General features: G+C 41.8%; 1 long non-coding RNA gene across 1 annotated transcript in view; it reads left to right on the top strand.

Annotated features, from left to right (window-relative positions):
- The window catches only part of LOC132399099 (uncharacterized), a 79,769-nt gene extending 68,137 nt beyond the window's left edge, over nucleotides 1-11,632 (top strand). Inside the window, exons 3-4 of the long non-coding RNA XR_009513871.1 lie at nucleotides 7,355-7,385; nucleotides 11,556-11,632. This is a non-coding gene — a long non-coding RNA (uncharacterized LOC132399099). The remainder of the gene's footprint in view (nucleotides 1-7,354; nucleotides 7,386-11,555) is intronic.
- The last annotated feature ends 13,787 nt before the right edge of the window (nucleotides 11,633-25,419 follow it).

Genomic DNA, 25,419 nt, shown 5'->3' with positions numbered 1-25,419 from the left:
TCAGAGAAACAGGTGACAGAAATGTTTGTGTGGCATAGACTTAAGTAAGACACCAGGGACTGGGCTAGTGCTTGTTTGGCCTCTCAATGCGCGAGGGTGCATCATCACACCAAGGCTCCTTTAACTTCTTTCACGGTCTTTAAGCGGTGTTTTGACTACATGAATTGGTTGGCCTGTTGCCTCTGTCCCATGGGTTTACTCACCTCCTCACCATCGTTGATGGGACCATACATTGGCCAGGGGCAGTGCCACTGTCATCCCTTTCAGCTGTGGAGGTGGGGTGAGCTTTTTTTGGTTTGGCATCCCGTCCGAAATCTCTTCAGACCGAGGGACACAGTTTATGGTCATGCTTTGGTGTGCGGTTGCCTGTAAACTGGGGGTCAAATTGCACTGGACCAAGGCTTATCACTCACAGGCCAACGGTCTGCGAGTGGTTCCACCGTTCAATGAAAGCCGCTCTCCATTCATGCCTCAGTGATGGTGGTAGGGTGGACAGACTGCCATGCGTCATGTTGGGCCTGAGGACAGCCCCAAAGTTTGACCTTCAATCCTGTTTTGCAGAGCTCATTTTCAGATAACCCTTGTGGGTGCCAGGAGCGTTTCTCCCAACATCCATGGTCCAGTGGTCCGCTTTGCAGGATAGGCCACCTTTCATGGACAGCACCAAATCTTTTGCTCGGGTGCCCACGACGCATCATGGCCTGCTGCTATCGCACCTGTGCCAGGCCTGCAGGAGATGAAATACTGGACATCAGCTGCCTTACGATGGCCTGTTCTGTGTGTTGGAAGCGGGGGATAAGTTTTTTTACACTGGACTTTGGAGGTATCCTGGTCAGTGTTTCTGTGGATCTGCCCATTTGGACGAGGACTCTCCAGTGGAAGTGGCATAGCCCCTGTGGAGAGACAGGCCTCCACCTCCAGACTTCTGACATTGATTGCTCTTCCTACCCGGCACCTGCCTGTGAAAGCAGGAGTAGGTGCGGCTGAGTTTTGTGGGCCCCTGCTCATTTGACTTTTCCTGCTAAGGTGAATTCTGGGGGTGGGTTAGGGACTTCTTAATTTCATTAGGCAGAATTCACCCAGACTATTAAGGATTAAGTTTGCTGTGTATATTTTGTGTTATGTTGTACATTATTATGTTTTGGGGGCATTTTTTTCTTATATCAGAATCAGAATCAGGCTTATTATCACCAGCATATGACGTTAAATTTTTTTAACTTAGTAGCAGCAGTTCAATGCAACACATAATATAGAAGAAAAAATAATAATAATAAATAAGTAAGTAAATCTTATTCATTATACTTTATCCAGGATACATATATTGAACAGATTAAAAATTGTGCAAAACACAGAAATAATATATATTTTAAAAAATGACGTAGTGTCCAAGGGTTCAATGTCATTTAGGAATCAGATGGCAGAGGGGAAGAAGCTGTTCCTGAATCGCTGAGTGTGTGCCTTCAGGCTTCTGTACCTCCTACCTGATGGTAACAGTGAGAAAAGGGCATGCCCTGGGTATTGGAGGTCTTTAATAATGGATGCTGCCTTCTGAGACACCGCTCCTTGAAGATATCCTGGGTACCTTGTAGGCTAATACCCAAGATGGAGCCGATTAAATTTACAATCAGTTCTTTCGTCTTACTGATGTTGAGAACAAGGTTGTTGCTGCGACACCACTCCAGTAGCTGGCATATCGCACTCCTGTACACCCTCTTGTCTCCATCTGAGATTCTACTAACAATGGTTGTATCGTTATTAAATTTATAGATGGTATTTGAGCTATGCCTGATCACACTTCTTTTATATTATTTCTGTTTTTGCATGATTTTAATCTATCCATTATATCTATACTGTAATAAATAGATTCAATGAATTATTGATTGATTGATTGATTGATTGATTGATTTATTAATATTATTTTCTTCTTCTACAAATGTTTGTATATTATGTATCGCATTAAACTGCTGCTGTTAAGTTAACAAATTTCACGACACTTGCCGGTAATAATAAACATTATTCTGATTCTGATTATCATATATTTAGATATATATAGAGTGTATGTATATATATATATATATGACATTGGTTGGAATAATGTGTACGTTACAGGTAATTACACTCATGTTGAATTTTTGTTGACATTCCTACAAGATAGGCATAGGAGAAGGCATAGACAGGATGGGCTGATAGGCTTGTTTCCATGCTGTTCAGTTCAATAGTAAGTTTATTAACATCTTGGCACAACACTCTATATGTCCTGTTTTAAATGTGTTATCCTCATCCTTCCTAGGCACTTCCTCAGGACTGAGGATGCCTTACTTCTACTTCAGTTTAATAGGGTCTGTGGTGGCCAGAGAAGGAAATGTAAACTCTTCAGCTTCTGGGCAGGTAGGTAAATTGTGAGGTGCTCCACTTCTAGCTTGATGTTTTCAGCAGCAGCTTGAATGTTCCTTCTGTACTTTGAAAACTTTTGGTCCAGATATTGCAGGAGTTCAAAGTGATAATGCATTCCTTCAAGTAGACTTTGAGCAAATCCTTGAATCCTTTCCTCTATCCCAATAGTAATCTCTTTCCAGAACACTGTTCAGGATAGAGGATCTGACTTCTTTCAATGCCTTAAGATGCCTGCAGTATATGTTTATAGATCACTGCTGCCCCATAGGTATTGATCTTTGTGCTTGGTCTGAAATTTTGATTTTCAATACCATCTACCAAATGTGTTGCAATTTTGCAAGGATTATTTGACAGAGCACCAGGTTCATGGGAACAAACCCTCTCTGAGTTACACTTGCTCTTGGTTACTTCATCATCTCTTTAGTACATGTAAGTTAAACAAAACTGTATGATGTATTTGATAATATGGTTGCAAATTGCTCATCTAAGAATAACTTTGAATAAACTAGAAATAGCTTTTTGAGTTTTCTATAGTCCCGTATTGTACTCTACATACCCTGCACTATAGTCTTCGGGTCAAAATTCTGAAATTCCATATCAGCTCTACTATGGGTGTTACGAAATCCCGTAACTGGAGAAATTACCAGCAAAGATAGAGAGGTCCGTTGAAGTCTGATGTCACTATTTTCAAACGTTTTTATTTATAAAGGGGCACAAAAGTAAGGTTAATGCAAACATTCAGATAATGCACATCACCAATACACAATCTAAAGCATGGGTATAGTCATAATCATCATTAATCTCGGCTGTTGTCTAGGGGATAATATTTTTGTCCATTGGAAATATAAAGAGTCATTCAGAAGCCTTTCGAGGAATCATTGGGTTTCATGTGTCTTAGAGGGATTGGTGAGAACAAAAAGAAGACTTGCCCGTGTCTTTATGACCACTCCATTAAAATCAGGGGAGCGTTGTTTTCCCCGTTGTTAGTTCGAAGTCCTTCTCGGTAGTATCAGCCACCCGCTCCCCAGGCAAAGGAGTTAGGAGCACACATGGCGTTGAGTGGCTTCCAGCTCTCACGGGAGCGTTGAGCGAGCAAGTTCCTCTGGTGCATCGCTAGGGTACTGCCTCCTGCAGTCCGCTTTTATCTTTACTTGCAGAGTTGTAGCTGTCCATCAAAGTAGGGGGATGCAATCTCCACCCCCACATGGCCCGAGGGTGTTCAGGTTCATGGTAGTTGTCACGTAGCCGGGACATGCACGTGACACAGGTGCCTCTAAGAACAAATGGACAAAACAGTTGCATTGTCTCTCACTTCCAAGTCCCGAATTAATAGCGATCTTGCGATTCTCCGGAAGGAGGGGGCTGCTCCCGCTCCTTCAGCCCCTCACAGCTGTGGTACCTTCATAACATGGGAATAACTTTAGCAAAAGCACCGTTGTAGTCTAGGTATGCATCTTACAACCTCCTCCTCAAGAGCCAATACATTTGGGAATTATATGTTGGCCTTCTGGGATTGTGCAAATCCCACAAATGTAAAGAAAAATGGTGTTGGGATGTGATGCAGGATTTGTGGCTGAAACAACCAGGATGTTTTCAGAACAGTCTTCCTGCAATTGAGAGGTCGAGATGATTTTCAAGTCTGGTGAACAGTTAAATGTAGCAAGCAGCACTTCAGAGCTCAATGGCTGTTGAAGTGTAAACTCGTGCAAAGGGATAGCCAGCAGTTCAAGCCCAATATGGTAGAAGGATCTGTAAACGGGGAGCAGCTATTGCAGAAATGTCTAGGTCAGACTGCAGTATTTTTCTCAGAATTGTGCAAAAACATTCCACTGTACAACATCAAAAACAAGAGGAAGTCTGCAGATGCTGGAAATCCAAGCAACAAACAGAAAATGCTGGAGGAACTCAGCAGGTCAGGCAACATCTATGGAAAAGGGTAAACAGTCCTGATGAAGGGTCTTGGCCTGAAACGTCGACTGTTCACTCTCTTCCGTAGATGCTTCTTGACCTGCTGAGGTTAGGGCCTGAATGGTGGTGAAAGGGGAGATGTAAGTGCAGGAGCAACATTTAGGATGGTTGCAGGGATCTATGGGGAGAGACAGGAGTCACAGGGAGAGCAATTCCTCTGGAAATCACAGAGGGGAGGGGAGGGGAAGATATACCTTTTAGTAGGATCATGTTGGAAATGGCAGACATTGCAGATAAAGATCCGTTGAATGTGGAGGCTCATGAAGTTATAGTTGAGGACAAGGGGAGCTCTATCCGTGTTATGTATAGGGTATAGGGTGAGGGAAGATATGAGGAAATGGAAGTGATATGAATAAGGGCTACATCGATAGCAGTGGTGGAGGGAGCCACAGTTTTGAAACCATAAGACATATAAGATTGGAGCAGGATTAGGCCATTTGACCAATTGATTCTGTTCTCCAAAAGGAGACATCTCAGAAGAATGGAAAGCCTCAACATGTGAACAGATGGAAAATAAATGGAGGAACTGAGAGAAGGGAATTGCATTTGTACAAGTGACGGGGTGACAAGAGGTGTAGTTGAGGTAACTGTGAGAGTCAGTGGGCTAGTAAAAGATACTAATAGATAATCTGTCTCCTGAGGTGAAGGCAGATGGATCAAGTAAGAGGCGAGAGGTGTTGGAGAAGGACCAAGTGAATTTAAGGGAAAAATAGAAGTTGTAGTGAAGTCACACTCTGATGTAAATGAGAAAAGCATGATTGGCATATAATCTACTCTTTTTTGTTTGAAAGTTATTTATGAGCCTACACCCAGAACATTCCTTGCTTTTCCACTTGTTCTCAGCTGCCTACTTGACATAATTGGCAATACTAGTGAGTCATTTACACACCCACCTGAAAACTGTTTTAATCTGTCCTGGACATCATAGGTAGAATTGCCCCTGATTTTTAACTGCTGACAGCCTGTGCTTTAGACTAGAAAGGTGCACCAGAAAAATATGAGTTTATTGAGGAGGGATATTACTTACAAAGTTCAGTTTGTAGATCTACACTCGGTGTCCACTTTTTTAGTAACAGCTGTACTTATTGATGCAAATAGCTAATCAGCTGATCATGTAGCAGCAACTCAATTCATAAAAGCACACAGACGTGGTCAAGAGGTTCAGTTGTTATTCCGACCAAACATCAGAGTAGGAAAGAAATGTGATTTAAGTGACTTTGACCATGGAATGGCTGTTGGTGCCAGAATGGGTGGTTGGAGTATCTTAGAAACTGCTGATCTCCTTGGATTTTCAGGCACAACAGCTTCTAAAGCTTTCAGAGACTGGTTTGAAAAACAAAAGAAACATCCAATGGGCAGCAGTTCTGTGGGTGAAGTTGCCTTGATAATGAGAGAGGTCAGAGGAGAATGGCCATTCTGGTTCAAACAGTAAGGAAGGCAATGGCAACTCAAATAACCATGCATTGTGACAGTGGTGTGCAGAATGGCATCTCTGAGCACACAACACGTTAAACTTTGAGATGGATGGGCTACAGCAGCAGAAGATCATGAACAGACACTCAATGGCCACATTATTAGCTAAATAGAGTGGCCACTGAGTGTAAAACTGTGGCAAAACAGAAATGTGCTCATGCTCCTAACCTTGCTTTAAATGATCTGGGATTGTTGCATTTAGTCCTTGTATGTGTGCAGCAGAAAGCCTGATATTCCTCACTCCTGACACCTTGTCAAGAACAAAATTTATACAACAAATTTAAATAAAAGCTAATTATGTAGTGCATTTTTAGTAATGCTATATACAGAGTGTCTTTAGTAATTGATATGCTTTGACGTGCTTTTTTCTGATTAAGCAGGTTTCCATTGGCCATCTGATGATGTGTCAGCTCTTTGTACAAATTCGTCCCAAGCAGTGTTTAACAATTTAATTTTGTCTTCAAAATGACCAGTGTAATGTAGCCACAGGCCATACTCAAAATATTTTTTATTTAATTGATCCAGTCTATATTTTCACATTTGTAAATGGCTTTAATTTGGGCTAGTCTCAGTGGAATATTAACAAATCACTTGGGTATCAGTTCTCATCATTAGTTATGGGTATGCAATTGGACTGTAAATGCACAGTTAAGTATAGACATCAGGAAACTTCCCTGCTGAAGATGTCCTGCTTCTCCCAGAGCAAGAATAAAATAGCATCTTAGACTCTCTCTCACTAATTACTTACACCATAAGTATAATTTGTTGTATTTGGTCCATGACATAATCAAAATTCATCCCATAAAGTTAAAGTATTCTCTTCTAAAGTAGGGGCATGCATTTAATGGCATGTAGGTCTTAATTCACTAAACTTAATCCCTTGGCTCTAAAAATTAACTATTACATGTTGAGACAAATTTCTCCAGCTTTTAAAGACAGGGTTTTTTAAAAAAAATAATTTTACTTTGCTCTTTTTCCATTTGCTTTCTATACCTGATTCACATTCTAATCGATCCTTTATGATTTACACACTCCCTGATTAGCAGCGATTTATCAATCTGATTGGCTAAGAACGATCACTTGCCTTGCTCATATATGTCCCACTTCTCCTGTAGCGGACAACACAGGTTTTGGTTGGCTGGCCAAAAGGCCCTGCTGTGCAAAAACCTGTAAAGGGTGAAAGGCCCCTACAAGAGTATCAAGTAGCATTGCTGCTTCAAACAAAACCCAGCCTAATACGCCCTCGCCATTCTCAGTGGCCAGTTCCATGCTGGAGAGGGATAACTGTAGGTTAATAAATATTTTAGGTGGCTGTTCTTGGTCAAGGATAACTTTCAGTTCAGTTCTATGGATTCTGAAGTAGCTATTTTGTGCATCTGCCAAAGGTGGGGCAGGGGAGGTCTGTCTGTGTGAGCTGGTGGGTAGGTTGATACTATATTCATTTTGTATCAAGTTCACTGTGTTTCCAAAGAGAAGACCAGATCTTTGTGGCAGTATTGCAATGCTTTTTCTCTTTTAGTTGGTCCGAGGCCAAGGATTTCCAAGAATTGGTGAGTGTGTTTTATATTTTGATGAATGCTGGGAATATAGCCTTTAAGAATTTCCTCTGCCTTCCTGGTAATACTTTGCAATGTCAGTACTTGGAGTGGAGTCTCATATTAGGAAAGTGAATGGTATGGCCTGCCCAGTAAAGCTGGTGAGTGTAAATGGAGGCTCATTGTTGACCTGAAGAGAACTTGTCATTGGTCTAATCATCTTGTCAGTGAGTTTGGAAAAAAGAATGGATTATATTTCTCCAGTCCTTTGAGAGACCTATTGTAGGTGGTCCATATTTGTGAAATATACCGGAACGAGGATCATTGCTGTCCCATAGGTCCTATTGTTCTACTAGACCCCGGCATGTACAGACGTAGAGCCATCAAACACTCCTCATACTTTAACTCTTTTATTTTCCAGAATCATTCTTGTGAACCCTTTTTGGACCTTCTCCAATGCCTGCACATCTTTTCTTAGATAAGTGGCCCAAAACTGCTGACAATATTCCAGATGTAGTCTGACAGATGTCTTGTAAAGCCTCAGCATTACATCCTTGCTCTTATATGTATTCTAGACCTCTGAAAATAAATGCTAACATTGCATTTGCCTTCTTTACCACTGACTCAATCTGCAAGATAACCTCTAGGGAATTTTGCACAAGAATTCCCATGTCCCTTTGCACCTCTGAATTTTGAATTTTCACCCCATTTAGAAAATAGTCTTCCACCAAAGTATTTGGCCATACACTTCCCTGTACTATATGCCATCTGCTACTTCTTTATCCATTCTCCCAATCTGTCTAAGTCTCTCTGCAGATGCTTTACTTCCTTAGCATTACCTGCCCCTCCACCTCTCTTTGTATTCTCTGGAAATGTGGTCACAAAATCATCAATTTCATCAACCAAATTGTTTGGATTTCCTGCATCTGTAGATCTTCTCTTGTTTATCTACTGAATGTCCTTTGTCTATCCTGCCAGCTATTTATTCGAAGACTTCGAACAGATTTGTCAGGCAGGATTTCCACTTTAGGAGACCATGCTGACTTTCGCCTATTTTGTCATGTGCTTCCAAATACCCCGAAACCTCATCCTTAATAATGGACTCCAACATCTACCTAACCACTGAAGTCAGGCTAACTGGCCTATAATTTCCTCTCTTGTGCCTATCTCCCTTCTTAAATAGTTTAGTAACATTTGCAATTCCAGAACCATTCCTGAATTTAGTGATTCTAGAAAAATCATTATTGATATATCTGTAATCTCTTCAGCTAACTCTTTCAGATCCCTGGGTAGTAAATCCATCCAGTCCAGGTGATTAATCTACCTTCAGTTTCCCAAGCACCGTATCCTTTGTACAGCAACTACACTCGCTTCACACTGACATACTCTCAAATTTCTAACATACTGCTGGTTTTTCCCACAGTGAAGGTTGACACAAAATACAGATTTAGTTTGTCTGCCATTTCTTTGTCCCCTATTTCTACTTTTCCAGTGTTATTTTCCAGCAGTGCAATATCAGAAAAAGCTTTTGGCATGTTCTTATATATTATTGGCTGGTTTGCCTTTATATTTCATCTTTTTTTTTCTCCTTTTGGCTTTTTTTTGTTGCTTTCGGTTTTTAAAAGCTTTCCAATCTTCAAACTTCCCACTTTTTTTTGATATATTATATGCCTTCTCTTTTGTTTTCATGGTGACTTTGACTTCCCTTGCCAGCCACGGTTGCTTTATTCTCTCTTCAGAATACTTCCTCACCTTTGGGATGTATCTATCCTGCACCTTCTGAATTGCCCCAGAAACTCAAACATTATTGTTCTGTCATCATCCCTGATAGTGACCTTTGGGCAGCTCCTCTCTTATGCCTCTGCTGCTCCAATACTGATACATCTAACTTTATCTTCTCCCTCCCAAACTGTAGGGTGAATTCTATCAATATTATGATCATTGACTCTGAAGGGTCCCTTTACTTTAAGCTCCCTAATCAAATTTGGTTCATTACACAACACCTAATCCAGAATTGCCTGTTCCCTCATGGGCTCAACTACAAGATGCTCTGAAAAGCCATCTTGTACGCTTTCTATAAAGTCCCTCTCTTGGGATCCAGTACCTGCTTAATTTTCCCAATCTACCTGCATATTGAAACATTCCATCACTCTCATAAGATTGCATTTTTTACATGCCTTTTCTTTCTTCCATTGTAATTTATATCCCATATCCTGGGTATTGTTTGAAGACTGTATAACTCCCAACAGCACACACAAAATGCTGGTGGAACACAGCAGGCCAGGCAGCATCTATAGGAGAAGCACTGTCGATGTTTCAGGCCGAGACCCTTCGTCCTGAAGGACTTCCCGTCTCTGAGAGTTATTGATGGTGCATCAATTGTATTAGCAGCAATTTTAAAACATGGAGAGCACTTTACAACCGGACAGATTGGATCTCAACCTACAATCTCAGGAAGCCGGCGACGCTTTCGAACTCTGGCTAGCATGCTTCGAATCGTACCTGGAGGAAATTCATGTGACCGACCCTGCCACGATGCACAGGCTTCTCCTCTCCAGGGTCAGTGCAAGGGTCTACTCCATGATCAGAGACCAAACGGACTACCAGGGTGCAATGGATGCTCCCAAAAGACAATACCGGCAGCCGGTGAACACCGTCTATGCAAGACATTGCTTAGCGACATGGCGGTAGCGGGCCGGAGAGACAAGCACTGAGTTTGTCCGGGCCCTACAGACACTCGTGCAGGCCTGAGACTGCAGGGGACTGACGGCGGAACAGCATGCAGAGCTCATAGTGAGAGACGCCTTCGTTACGGGGATCAGGTCAGTGTACGTGCGCCAGCGGCTGCTGGAACACACCGATCTTACCTTACAGTCGGCGATTGAGCTGGCCGACATGCTGGAGGCTGCACTGCACAACGCTGGCGCTCTCCAGGCGTGCGATCTCCCACCGGCCTCATGGACACTGCAGACCTCGCAACCCACCGGCAAATCGACCATGGCTGCTGCCAGTCGCGAGTCCGTGAAGTCCCCGCAGTCTGCTGGTGAGTCGACCATGGCTGCTGCCAGTCACAAGTCTGCGCAGTGTTACTTCTGCGGACTCGAAAAGCACCCCCGAAAATGCTGCCCGGCCCAAGAAGCTACCTGCTCCAGCTGCAGAAAGAAGGGCCACTTTGCCAAGGGCTGTAAGTCCAAACCACGAGCGCAGTTGAGCAGCGCCGCATGCAAGGCATGGGGGTTGCCATCTTGGTCGCCGCCATCTTGCCTGCCGCCTCGTGCGTGGCATGGGCCTTGGCCGTGTGAGGCCATGCGAGGCGGCCTTGGCCACCTTGGCCGCGCGCGCTGAAGGGTCTCGGCCCGAAACGTCGACAGTGCTTCTCCTGTAGATGCTGCCTGGCCTGCTGTGTTCCACCAGCATTTTGTGTGTGTTGTTTGGATTTCCAGCATCTGCAGATTTCCTCGTGTTAACTCCCAACAGGCTGTTTTTACCCATGCAGTCATCCAGTTGGCTATCTTCGTAATGGATCACTTTCTTCTTCCACAAACATCCTCTGATTTGTTCAGTATCTCTGTCATTTTGTTTTCTGAGTAACATTATAATGCCAAGAAGGTATAATCCCACGTGTCAATTTTACTCTTATATCCCAGGTTCAAGGTGAAATGTGGGTTCCCATGAAACACTCCATTTGTACCAAATTGGGTCCATTTGCATTTCAGAAAAGATTCCAATAATTAAAACAAAATCAAAGATTTAATGTTAGCAACTGATCTTCAAGTCTTCTGACTACCAAACTCAAAAAGCCACATACCCTGAGCCCTGCTAAATACTTTATTTTTCCCATCCAGTTCTTTGACAACAGGCCTGTACCAAGGACAAAAGTAGGCCATGCTATTTTTCACGTATTTTTTTTTAACACCATATTGAGCAGTTGTCCAGTACTGAATGATAATGTGTTCATCCAGCACCAAAGGAGATGAGGAAAATTGGTTTGATTTTAAAACTCTTCCCTTGCTTTGATGGGGAGACTGATGGGGAGACATGACAAGATACATTTCAAAATATGTTTTTACTTGGAGATAACTTGATTTCAGAAATAGCTAAATTCAATCAAACAAACAAGAAGAAACCAAATCACTGGGCAGAATTCTAGACCATAGTACTTAGTGTGATGAATTTGTTTTGCAGATGGTATATAACTGAAGAGACTGACTGATCAATGAAAACCACGGTTCTGTCTTGATGAAATAATTTTCTAAGTGAAGCGGAGTGAAACATGAAATCTAGTTACACATACACATGGAATTCTCTGTATGCAAGCTTTGGTTACATCGATGTCAATGGTGTTGTTCTTTAGTGAGAGGCCACAGCTATGTGTGGCAATAACAGACTGTTGATTAATAAGGGTTACGAGAAGAAGGCAGGAGAATAGAGTTGGGATGGAAAATCATCCAGGTTTGAATGGCTGAACAGACTCAATGGCAAATGGCTTAATTCTGTTCCTATTTCTCATGGTCTTATAGAATACACACAGGCTACTATATCATGTCAGATTTCTCCCTCAAACTTGGAGATTGCTGATGTGCAGTATATTCAACATTGTTTATTTCATTCAAGAAGCAAAATGTCAACATTAGAAAGGAAAACTCCAGGCAGTATGATGAGAGGAAAGAATGTTATACAATATTTCACAGGGTTCTTTAAAAGAATTTTCCTGCAGAAAATGAAGGAATGAAAACATATGAAAAATTGCTGTACATTCTTTTCTCAAAATTAAACGATGCTGTAGTTTAAATTTCACCTTTGGAAAGATGAGCACATAATTATGAATAAGTTTAATATATTATTAAGTTAACAATGATTTCATTTTTGATCCATAAGCAGAGTATAATATCCATGTATTATACTCCATTTCCAAAATTTGAGTCTAACAAAAACAAAAAAATTAACTTTTAGAAACAGGCTACGAGGGGTGATTCATATGTTCATGGCCTAAGGTAGAAGGAGCCAATTTTAGAAAACCTAGCATATTTATTTTTCAGCATAGTCCCCTCCTATATTTACACACTTAGTCCAGTTGTTGTGGAGCATACTGATCATGGACCTCCAGAAAGTGTCCACAGATGGATGATTGATAATTTTGTGGTCTAAGGTAGAAGGAGATGAGTTATACAGCTCTCTTCACATGCACATGCAGGTCAGCTCTTTGAGTAATCATGCAGAAAGTTTGAAGTTAATAACTCATCGCCTTCCACCCAAGGTCACAAACTTATCAATCACCCCCGCTGTGGACAATTCCTGGAGGTATGTTCCACAACCTTTGGACTAAGTGTGTAAATGTAGGAGGGGACTATGTTGAAAATAAATGTGCTAGGTTTTCTAAAATTGACTCCTTCTACCTCAGGCCATGAACTTATCAATCACCCCTTGTATTTTGCTGTGCAGTTAGCACAAGTGACTGAGGATAAATTTATAAATTAACATTTTTGAAGAAGTTGATGCAAACATCAGAACTCTCTGTGAGTAAATAAATTTCTACAAATGCTCTCCAATATTTATTTCTTATGCTTAACTAATAAAGGATAACATGGTCATATATCCTTACTGCCTGTGGGACTCTGCTCTGCACAAATGGCCTCTTTGTATTTGTTTTTATTACATGGATGACTGCAATATGTTTATTGATGTGAAATGAGAAAATAGTTGCATTAATATTTTGATTCTTGAAATAAAAATAGAATATTTGATAACTGTGTTCATTTTAGTACCAGTTGATTCTCAATATATGTACAGAACTATTTCACAGTATAGGTACTGCAATGTATAGTATTTTAGAAATCTCTACCTATGTTGTAGTGCACAATGCTCTTTTAACTTTTCTCTTCCAGCTTTTAGAAATAAGTGCCCTAATGAATATATATATCCATAAGAATTTACATATATGTTGAGAAGACCTTAGGCAGAGTTAAACAATAAAGATGCATAGTGGGAGACAGGTAGAAATTGATCATTGACAGCAATTAATAGATAAGCAAACAGTAATGAGTTAAAGCAAGCCGTTGTTTCCATTTTTGTGCCTGTTGTTTACAAGTCTCCTTCCTTCCATTGAATATAGTTCTTCAACTGTGTGAAATGTATAAGTTTATCTTACTTATGCTATCATTTCATGTTTCTAGAATACTTGCATGGAAGAAAAATAAATCAAAATTCTTGCACGCGGAGGCTGAGTGTTGTGTAAGATCCAAGTGAATTTCTATAATAAATAAGGAACAACATCATGTAGTTGACTTGAATACACCATATTATCTTTGAATTATATGCAGGTTATTCAACCTTCGGTAGTACTTTATAATATAATGGTATTTCTCTGTTAGACAATGAAATATATTTAATAAATACTTTTACAGAGAATACCTTCATTGTTAATTAAGTCATAAAAATATAGTAAATTGAAAAACATTTGTCAGACACAGGGGATACTGGTCAAATATATTAATATAGATTTAATTTCATGCATTTTCTTTCAAGAATCAGAAATGTTGGAATGAACCATCTTATCTTCCAGTAAGATGGCAATGTGCTTGGTCACAGTGGCCTCCATGGGGTCAATCAAAGGTGTGTTTGTCTTGCTTAAATACCTTTTTTATGATCACAAGGCACTGCTGGACATTAAGAACTTGAGGTAGTGCAGGTCTACCCCATTAGTGAACTGCTCTTTGGTGGAGGAGCTGGAGGAGCTGGACTTGTTGCTGCCTGCTACAGAAAGGCATCTGGGTCAGTCTAACAACAAGTGATTGTCTTCGATGTTTTTCTTGTCCCTGTTGGATATTGCTAATGTGGAATGTTGCAAGTCCGATTCACTGGTTTATTAGCAGGACTGATGGAAGGGGAGCACAGACAAGGCCTTATGCCTGTTGAAGCCACCCTGGAGAGGTCACACAAGTGTGGTGTGGTGACCATGCTGGTATTGGTGCTGCTCTCCAGGGTTTGCTCAATGGAATATCAACTGGATTATGTTCATCTGCAGACTACAGCAGGCTTGCTCATGCCAACTACATCCGTGGACTCTGGGACTTGGGTTATATCTTTTTTTGAATGACTATATGTTTACTGCTATCTTATATGTGCCTTGTGCCGTGTTTGACTGTTAGTACTGTGTTTTTCGCCTTGGCTCTGGAGAAATGTTGTTTATTTGGCTATATTCATGGGTATTCATGTATGGTTGAATGAGAATTAAACCTGAATTCGAACTTGAACTCACTATACTGGAATCTGCCTTAAAATTGCAGAGTACAATGCATTTGAAAAGGACAAATAAGTACAAGAACAGTTTCTTTCCGTATGCTATCAGTCTTACGAACACTTGAATTTTAGTCTATTGTAAATCAAGTCCACCTGTACATTCAATGAAGTGGACCTCATTGTATATAGTTTATGATTATTTGCACTATTGTTTTTGTTTGCTTTTAATTCTGTACAGAGAGAGTTCATGGAAACCAGCATCAAATTCCCTGTATGTGTCCTCATACTTGGCAATAATAAAGGATTCTGATTCTGATTCAGTGGCAGAGGTGATTAACCAAGAAATAACTGAGGCTTGTAAGAACGAAACGGCAGGATTCATGGGGGATTTTAATTTGCACATAGATTGGGTGAATCTGATTGGTCAAGGAAGTCTTGAGGAGGACTTCATAGAATGCATCCGTGATGGCTTTCTTGAGCAGCATGTTAGTGAACCTACAAGGGAAAATACTATCTTAGATCTAGTCCTGTGCAATGAGACTGGTAAGATTAATGATCTTGTAGTCAGGGATCTTCTTGGAAAGAGTGATCATAGTATGATTGAATTTCTCATACAGATGGAGGATGAAATAGTTAGATCTAAAGCTAGTGTATTATGCTTGAACAAGGGAGACTACAACAGGATGAGCGAGGAGTTGGCTAATGTGGATTGGGAGCACAGGCTATTTGGTAGGACAGTTGAGGAGCAGTGGAATACTTTCAGAGAGATTTTTCACAATGCTCAACAAAAGTATATTCCAATCAAAAGAAAGGACAAGTGTGGGGAGACCCAGCCTTGGATAACTAAGGAAATAAAAGATAGTATCAATTTAAAAGCTCATGTCTACAAAGTCGCAAAGAGTAGTGGGAGACTGGAGGGTTGGGAGAACATTAAAATGCAACAAAAAGACAAATAAACAAGAAATATGGAAAGGGAAGATAGAGTATGAAGGTAAATTAGCACAAAATAGAAAAACAGAAAGCAAAAGTTTTTATAAATACATAAAGCGGAAGAGGGTGGCTAGAGTCAATGTAGGTCCCTTGGAAGACAATAAGGGGAAATTGATATTGGGTGATAAGGAAATGATGAAGCATTGAACAACTATTTTGTGTTGGTCTTCTCAGTGGAGGACATGTCTAATATGCCAAAGAATGATGTTATGGATGAACTGGGAGGTGAGAACCCTGATAAAATCACTGTCACTAAAGAGATAGTGACAAGCAAACTAGAGGGCCTGAAAGTAGATAAGTCCCCTGGTCCTGGTGGGATGCATCCGAAGGCGCTGAGGGAATTCGCGGAGGTTATAGTAGATTCATTGGTAATCATTTAATAAAATTCTCTAGACTCTGGGCAGGACTCGACGGATTGGAAGTCATCAAATATCATGCCACTTTTTAGAAAGGATGTAGGCAAAAGACAGGCAACTATAGGCTATCTGTAGTCAAGAAAATGCTTGAAGCTGCCATTAAGAAGAAATAGCGAAACATTTAGAAAGGAGTGGTTCCATTAGACAGATGCAGCGTGGACTAGAAAGGGCAGGTCCTGTTTGAAAAACTTACTGGAGTTCTTTGAGGACATAATGAGTGCTGTGGACAGAGGGGAACAGGTGGATGTCGTATACTTAGATTTTCATAAGGCTTTCGATAAAGTGCTGCACAAAAGACTTATAAATAGGATACAGATGTATGGAGTTGAAAGAAGTGTATTGACATGGGTAGTGGATTGGTTAACCAATAGAAGGCAGAAGTTGGTATAAATGGGTGTTTCTCCGGTTGGCAGTCAGTGGTGAGTGGGGTGCTGCAGGGGTTGGTGCTGGGCCTGCGGCTGTTTACCATTTACATTGGTGATTTGGAAGAGAGGACTGAGCGTAGTGTAGCAAAATTTGCTGATGACACTAAAACTGAGTGGAAAAGCAAATTGTACAGAGGATGTGGAGAGTCTGCAGAGGGATATAGATAGGTTAAGTGAGTGGGCCAAGGGCTGGCAGATGGAATACAATGTTGGTAAATGTGAGATCATCCACTTTGGAAGGAATAATAGAAGAGTAGATTATTATTTAAATGGTGAAAGATTGTAGCATGCTGTTGTGCAGAAGGACTTGGGAGTGCTTGTTCATGAATCACAAAAAGTTGGCTTGCAGATGCAACAGGTTATCAAGAAGGCAAACAAATGTTGGCCTTTTTTGCTAGAGGGATTGAATTCAAGAGCAGGGAGGTCATGCTGTAACTATACAGGGTACTAGTGAGGCTGCACCTGGAGTACTGAGTGCAGTTCTGGTCTCCATGCTTGAGGAAGGATATTCTGGCTTTGGAAGCAGTGCAGAGGTTCACCAGGTTGATTCCAGAGATGAAGGGGTTAACTTATGACAAAAGATTGAGTTGCCTGGGACTATACTCTCTGGAATTCAGAAGAATGAGAGGGGATCTTATAGAAACATACAAAATTTTGAAAGGGATAGACAAGATAGAAGTAGGAAAGTTGTTTCCGTTTGTAGGTGAGACTAGAACCGGGGGACATTGCCTCAAGATTCAGGGGAGAAGGTTTAGGACGGTGATGAGGAGAAACTGTTTTTCCCAGAGAGTGGTGAATCTGTGGAATTCTCTGGCCAGGGAAGCAGATGAGGCTTCTTCACTAAATTTATTTAAAATGCAGTTAGATCAATTTTTATGTAAAACATTGGTAATAAGGCAATTAAGGGTTATGGGGAAAAGGCAGGTAGATGGAGCTGAGTTTACGGACAGATCAACCATGATCTTATTGAAAGACAGCGCAGGCTCAATGGGCTGGATGGCCTACTCCTGCTCCTATTTCTTATGTTCTTATAGTCAGCATAGCTTTGTGTGGTGGAGATCATGTATCTCAAAATTGGTAGAGTTCATTTTGAAGAGGTGATGGAAATGTGGGTGGCGGATGGAGATACGTCTCTACCAAAGGAGGTATAAGGGCTCCGTCTCTCCATTAACCTGCAGGTCACTTTGGCATGGTGTAGCACCTGCTTAACCCCTCACAATCAAAGTCACATGAAGCTATGGGGGCAGGAGGTCATATAAGCAGCTGGTGCATATCACAACTCTTGCCGATGCCAGGCAGATAATATATGAAGATTATTGATAATGACTGGGTCACCTGTCTTATAAAGAAACTTTACAGAAGAAGGCAATGGCAAACCACTTTTGTAAAAAAATTGCTGAGAACAATCGTGGTCTTGGAAAGACCATGACTGACCCATGGTATACGACACAACGCATAATGAATGAATGAACAAATGGAAATAACTGTTGAAGGGAGGAGAATGGATGTTGTCAATGTGGACTTTAGTAAAGCGTTTGACAAGGTCCCATACTGTAGGCCGATCCAAAAGATTAAGCCACATGAAATCCATGGAAACTTGTTAGACTGGTGTCAAAATTTGCTTTGTCTTAGAAAACAGAAGGTAATGGTGGATGGGTGTACATTCTGATGAATGGCCTTTGACCTGTGGAGTCCTGCAGGGTTCAGTGATGTGATCTCTGTTGTTCATAATTATATAAAAATTATGAAACCCCACCGGTTTTCTTGGCTGCATTAGTCTAGGGAAGACTCTCTGTGGTCTTGCCAAATCCATGAGATTGAGACAGATCTCCCACCCCAAACCCCGCTTTGTGTGGATGCTGTGTAATTTGCTACCCTGCTCCAACTCAGTTCCAAGAAACAACACCCAGCAATCTGCATATGATTAAAGGAATTATATTTATGAATCTTAACTAAAAGGTTAGTAAAGAAAAGAGAAAACAATAAGTACCCATTATAGTTTAACAGTCAAATGTGCACCAGTTGGAGCCCAATTCACCGATTCTCAGTTGATCTTGCCACCTGGCTCCATTCGATCACGATCTCCCCACTGGGTTGTATCCTATGACTGGTCTCTCCAGCATCTCCTCCCTTCCTCTCACGCTGAACAAAAGACCCAGATCACATTCCAAAGCATCCAAAATCTCTAGCCATAACCCAAACACTGCTTCTACAGCAAGACCATTATGTTAGCAATGAAACCTTTCCCAAGGTGTTACACTTACTTGGATGAAAATGTAAGTGGTCTGATTAGTAAATTTGCAAATGACACAAAAATGGTAGAATTACACCAGATACAGCAGAATATAGATCAATTGGAAATTTAGATGGAGTTGTGAAAATTGTTGAATTTGTAAGGTCTCCTATACAGTAAACTGCAGGGCCCTTAGGAGCATTGATGTACAGAGGGACCTTAGGGTTCAAGTCCAATGCTCCCTAAAAGTGGCAACATAAGCTTTAAATATTCTGCTTACATTTTGAACAGATTGGAATGGGTATGTCATCATGCACCCTGACAGTTTTCAGTGCACCTGAATCTACAGTCATAGTGTAGACTTAAGATCAGCCTTCCGGAGGGTGAACCCATGGAAAATTTTGGGTCTCGATGGTGTCCCTGGATCTGTCTTTAGACCTTTCCACCACCTTATTTTCACCATGGACATCCAGTCCCTATATACCTCCATCCCCCACCAGGATGGTCTCAAAGCTCTTCGCTTCTTCTTGTATTCCAGACCTAACCAGTTGCCCTCTATCACCACTCTCCTCCGTCTATCAGAATTAGTTCTTACTCTCAATAATTTCTCCTTTGGCTTCTCCCACTTCCTCCAAACCAAGGGTGTAGCCATGGGCACCTGTATGGGTCCCAGTTATGCCCAGCTTTTATTGGCTTTGTGGAACAGTCCATGTTCCAAGTCTATACAGGTATCCGTCCTCCTCTTTTCCTTTGCTACATTGATGACTGCATTGGCACTGCCTCTTGCACGCATGCTGAGCTCGTTGATTTCATTAACTTTGCCTCCAACTTTCACCCTGACCTCAAATTTACCTGGTTCATTTCCGACACCTCCCTCTCCTTTCTTGATCCTTCTGTCTCCATCTCTGGAGATGGCTTATCTACTGAAAACTACTATAAGCCTACAGACTCTCACAGCTACCTGTGAGACTATTCCTCTTCCCACCCTGTCCCTTGCAAAAATGCTATCCCCTTCTCACAATTCCTCCGTCTCCACTGCATCTGCTCTCAGGATGAGGCTTTTCATTCCAGGACGAAGGAGATGTCTTCTTTTTTTAAACAAAGGGGCTTCCCTTCTTCCACCAGACTGGGAGACCGTTTCGCTGAACACCTATGCTCTGTCCACCAGAGAAAGCAGGATCTCCCAGTGGCCACACATTTTAATTCCACGTCCCATTTCCATTCTGATATGTCTATCCATGGCCTCCTCTACTGTCAAGATGAAGCCACACTCAGGTTGGAGGAACAACACCTTATATACCATCTGGGTAGCCTCCAACTTGATGGCATGAACATTGACTTCTCTAACTTCCGTTAATGCCCCTCCTCCCCTTCTTACCCCATCCCTGGCAATATTAAGTTGTCTGTTTTTTTCTCTCTCTCTGCCCATCAATCTGCCTGTTCTCCATCTCCCCCTGGTGCTTCCCCCTCCCCCTTTCTTTCTCCCGAGGCCTCCCGTCCCATGATCCTTTCCCTGCTCCAGCTCTGTATCACTTTCGCCAATCACCTTTCCAGCTCTTAGCTTCATCCCACCCCCTCTGGTCTTCTCCTATCATTTCGCATTTCCCTCTCCCCCCCCCCAACTACTTTCAAATCTCTTAGTATCCTTCCTTTCAGTTTGTCCTGACGAAGGGTCTAGGCCCGGAACGTTGACAGTGTTTCTCCCTATCGATGCTGCCTGGCCTGCTGTGTTCCACCAGTATTTTGTGTGTGTTGTCTGTCTTTAGATCCTGTGTGGATCAGCTAACAGGGTTAGTTGCAGACATTTTTAACCTCTCCCTATTGCAGGCTGCTGCAAATGCCCTCTTCCTCATAATCTGCATATGATCTAAGACCTCAGTATGTATTATTCTCACTTGTTTGGCATGCATGATTACGGGCAGTCATAGTCCTTTCCCATGATAGTGAAGTCCAAAACTAGAGGGCACAGACCGACACAAGATAAAAAAGAAGTTATTGAAAAGTGACTGGATAGATAACTTCTTTATACAGAGTGTAGTGAGTTCCTGCGATGAGTTGCCAGAGGAAGGGGTTGAGGAACGTAAAATTCCAACTTTTAAGAGGCATTTGAATAGGTACTTGGGTAGAGTTGTGGAAAGGGTTATGTGTTAAATACAGCAACTGGGATTAGTGCAGACAATGCTGTGGTCAGCATAGACCACTAGGCCCAAATAGCTTGTTTCTGTTCTGTCTTATTTGGTGACCCTATTGAATACAAAAGTTGACAAGTTCTGTTGCACCTTTATAAAATTTTAGTTAGATATGTTCAAAATATTGTGCAGTTCTCATCATCATGTTCCAGGAAAGAGATGAAGGGTTTAAGGGGGTGTAGAAGAAACTCACCAGGATGTTGTAAACACATGAGAATGCTGCAGATACTGGAAACCCAGATTAACACACAAAATGCTGGAGGAACACATTGGGACAGGCAGCAGATATTGAAAGGGACAGTTGATTTTTTGGGCCAAGCGGCTGCATCAGCAATGGTCTCTTCAGAATGCTGAAAGTTTATGAAGAAAATTCCACTGAAACTTGAGACAGATGGGATGGAAGATGTGTACTGGTAGAAGGAGATGATGTGAGAGCACAGAAGTAAAACAAAAATTATCTAATTAAAGAAGATGAAGATCTTACCATTTTATCTCTTCCTTTCCCAATATTCTGGGATCTAAGGTACTCCTTCCATGTAAAACTATGTAGCATTTTAACTTCTTTCAATCAGGAGTACTTCATCTTTAAGCTTATGGCGAGATCTTCTGTATGTTAGGGAAACTGACTGTGGTTTGAGAAAATGGCTTTGTAGATCACCTTGGATCAGTTTTAATAGGTGACTCCGAGCTACCATTTGCTTGGCATTTTCATTTCCATCCCATTTCCACTCTGATGTCTTTATCTTTGACCAGTTACTCAATTCAAGTGAAGTTTATTTGAATAAATAGAACAGAATTCAGGGAACAGAAGCTGATTTTCCAACTTGGCATATTGTAACTATGGGGATTCAATTTTGAATTTAACAATTTCAGATAACCAGATTTTCCAGTTTGTATCAGAAAGGGTCATGAATTGTCATCGGCAGAATAGAAGAATGTCCCTTTAGAACAGAGATGAGAAGGAATTTCTTTAGACAAAGGGTAGCGAATTTGTGAGAGTCACTGCCACAGTTGCTTTGGAGGCCAAGTCATTGGGTATATTTAAAACAGAGGTTGCTATGCTCTAGATTAGGAAAGGTGTCATAGGTTATGAAAAGAAGGCAGGAGAATAAGGTTGAGAGGGATAATAAATCAACAATGATGGAACGGTAGAGTAGACTCGATGGACTGAGTGGTGTAATTCTGTTCCTACATCGTATGGTCTTGTGGACCTATATTGTTACTTCTTTTTTCTTTCTCCAAAGATTGCACCTGACTTGTTGCATATTTTCAGGATTCTCTTTCATTTCAAATTTTGAGTACTGCTTATGATAGAGTTGGTGTGTTTTTCTCTCTCTCCTTTGTCCTCCTTTATCTCCAAAACTAGGCCCATGATCAAAAGCATTGCTTGAGTACACCCAACACACGTTATTGTGATGTTAATAACCAGAATTGATTTTTAGGGTTTTCATATTGTTTCTCTGTCACTGGCACCACATTCACTTTGATCTGCATTTCCCTTCATTTATTTTATTTTTATTTAGACATATAGTGCAGAACAGGCACTTCTGACACAATGAGCCAAGCTGTGCAGCAACCCACTATTTAACACTGGCCTAATCACAGGGCAATTTACAATGACCAATTAACCTACTAACAGATATGTCTTTGGACGGTGCACCCAGAGGAAACCTACGTGAAAATGGGAGGAGCATGCAAACTCCCCACAGACAGCACTAGAATGGAACTCTAAACTCCAGCACCTTGAGCTGTAATAGCACACTAACTGTGCTCCTCTTCAGTTCTTCTTATGTTTCTGATCATGTCCACGGTATCCCGAACTGGGAAGGTGAACAGCCAGAGGTCGTAGTACATATTGGTACCGACATAGGTAGGAGAAGGGAGGAGGTCCTGAAAACAAACTACTGGGAGTTAGGAAAGAAGCTGAGAAGCAGGGCCTCAAAGGTAGTAATCTCGGGATTACTGCCTGTGCCATGTGACAGTGTGTAAAGGAATAAAATGAGGTGGAGGGTAAATGCCTGGCTGAGAGATTGAAGCAGGGCACAGTGATTCAGATTCCTGGATCACTGGGACAGGTGTGACCTGTACAAAAAGTACGGGTTGCACTTGAATCCGAGGGGGACCAATATCCTGACAGGGAGGTTTACTAAGGCTACTGGGGAGAGTTTAAACTAGGATTGCTGGGGGGTGGGAACCAAACTGAAGAGACAGAGGAAAGGGTGGTTGGCTCACAAATAGAGAAAGCTTGGAGACAGTGCGAGAGAGAGGAAAGATAGGTGATAGAGAAGGGATGTGCTCAAACCAATGGTTTGAGATGTGTCTAATTTAATGCAAGAAGTATCATGAACAAAGCACATGAGCTTAGGGCATGGATCAGTACTTGGAGTTATGATGTTGTGGCCGTTACAGAGACTTGGATGGCTCAGGAATGGTTACTTAGAGTGCCAGCCTTTAGATGTTTCAGAAAACACAGGGAGGGAAGCAAAAGAGGTGGGGGCATGGCACTGCTGACCAGAGATAGTGTCACGGCTGCAGGAAAGGTGAACATCATGGAGGGATTGTCTACAGATTCTCTGTGGGTGGAAGTTAGAAATGGGAAGGGGTCAATAACTCTACTAGGTGTTCTTCATAGACCACCTGATAGTAACAGGGACATCGAGGAGCAGATAGGGAGACAGATTCTGGAAAAGTGTAATAATAACAGGGTTGTTGTGGTGGGAGATTTTACTTTCCCAAATATTGATCGGCATCTCCCTCGAGCAAGGGGCTTAGATGGGGTAGAGTTTGTTAGGTGTGTTCAGGAAGGTTGTCTGAAATAGTATGTAGATAAGCCTATAAGAGAGGTCGTACTTGATCTGGTAATGGGAAATGAACCTGGTCAGGTGTCAGATCTCTCAGTGGCAGAGCTTTTTGGAGATAGTGATCACAATTATATCTCCTTTACCATGGCACTGGAGTGGGATAGGAACAGACAAGTTAGAAAAGTGTTTAATTGGAGTAACGGGAATATGAATCTATCAGGCTGGAAGTTGGAAGCATAACTTGGGAACAGATGTTCTCAGGGAACTGTATGGCAGAAATGTGGCAAATGCTCAGGCAATTGTAGGGATGCCTTATAGCGGATTGAAAAGCTTGAGCATATAGACATGAAGAAAGAGGATGTGCTGAAGCTTTTGTAAAGCATCAAGTTGGATAAGTCTCCAGGACTGGACCAGATGTACCCCAGGCTACTATGGGAGGCGAGGGAGGAGATTGCTGAGCCTCTGGAGATGATCTTTGCATCATCAATGGGGATGAGGGAGGTTCCAGAGGATTGGAGGATTGCATATGTTGTTCCCTAATTCAAGAAAGGGAGTAGATATAACCCAGGAAATTATAGACCAGTGAGTCTTACTTCAGTGCTTGGTTAGTTGATGGGAGAAGATCCTGAGTGGCAGGATTTATGAACATTTGGAGAGGTATAATATAATTAGGAATAATCAGCATGACTTTTTCAAAGGCAGGTCGTGCCTTAGGAGCCTGATTGAATTTTTTGAGGATGTGACTAAATACTTTGATGAAGGTAGAGTAGTAGAGGTAATGTATATAGATTTCTGCAAGGCATTTGACAAGGTACCCCATGCAAGGCTCATTGAGAAAGTAAGGAGGCATGGGATCCAAGGGGACCTTGCTTTGTGGATCCAGAACTGGCTTGCCCACAGAAGGCAAAGAGTCATTTTAGATGGGTCATATTTTGCATTGAGGTTGGTGACCAGTGGTGTGCCTCAGAGATCTGCTCTGGGACCCCTTCTCTTCATGATTTTTATAAATGACCTGGATGAGGAAGTGGACGGATGGGTTAGTAAGTTTGCTGATGATACAAAGGTTGGGGGTGTTGTGGATAATATGGAGGGCTGTCAGAGGTTACAGTGGGACATTGATAGAATGCAAAACTGGGCTGAGAAGTGGCAGTTTGAGTTCAACCCAGATAAGTATGAGATGTTTCATTTTGGTAGGTCAAATATGATGGCAGAATATAGTATTAATGGTCAGACTGTTGGCAGTGAGGAAGATCAGAGGGATCTTGTGGTCTGAGTCCATAGGATACTCAAAGCTGCTGTGCAGGTTGACTGTGTGGTTAAGAAGGCATATGATGCATTGGGATTGAGTTTAAGAGACGAGAGATAATGTTACAGCTATATAGGACCCTGGTCAGACCTCAATTGAAGTATTGTTCTCAGTTCTGGTCACCTCACTACAGGAAGGATGTGGAAACTATAGAAAGAGTGCAGAGGAGATTTACAAGGGTGTTGTCTGGTTTGGGGAGCATGCCTTAGGAGAATAGGTTGAGTGAACTTGGCCTTTTCTCCTTGGAGCAACGGAAGATGAGAAGTGACTTGATAGAGGTGCAAAAGATAATGAGAGGGATTGATCATGTAGATAGTCAGAGGCTTTTTGCCAGGGCTGAAATGGCTATCATGAGAGGGCACAGTTTTGAGGTGCCTGGAAGTAGGTACAGAGGAGATGTCAGGGTAAGCTTTTTTATGCAAAGTGGTGAGTGCGTGGAATGGGCTGCTG

The sequence above is a fragment of the Hypanus sabinus genome, chromosome 1, assembly GCF_030144855.1.
Source record: "Hypanus sabinus isolate sHypSab1 chromosome 1, sHypSab1.hap1, whole genome shotgun sequence".
NCBI classification, from domain to species: domain Eukaryota; kingdom Metazoa; phylum Chordata; class Chondrichthyes; order Myliobatiformes; family Dasyatidae; genus Hypanus; species Hypanus sabinus.
Note: the sequence above shows the minus strand (reverse complement) of the source record. Positions and strands in the feature narration are given on the sequence as shown.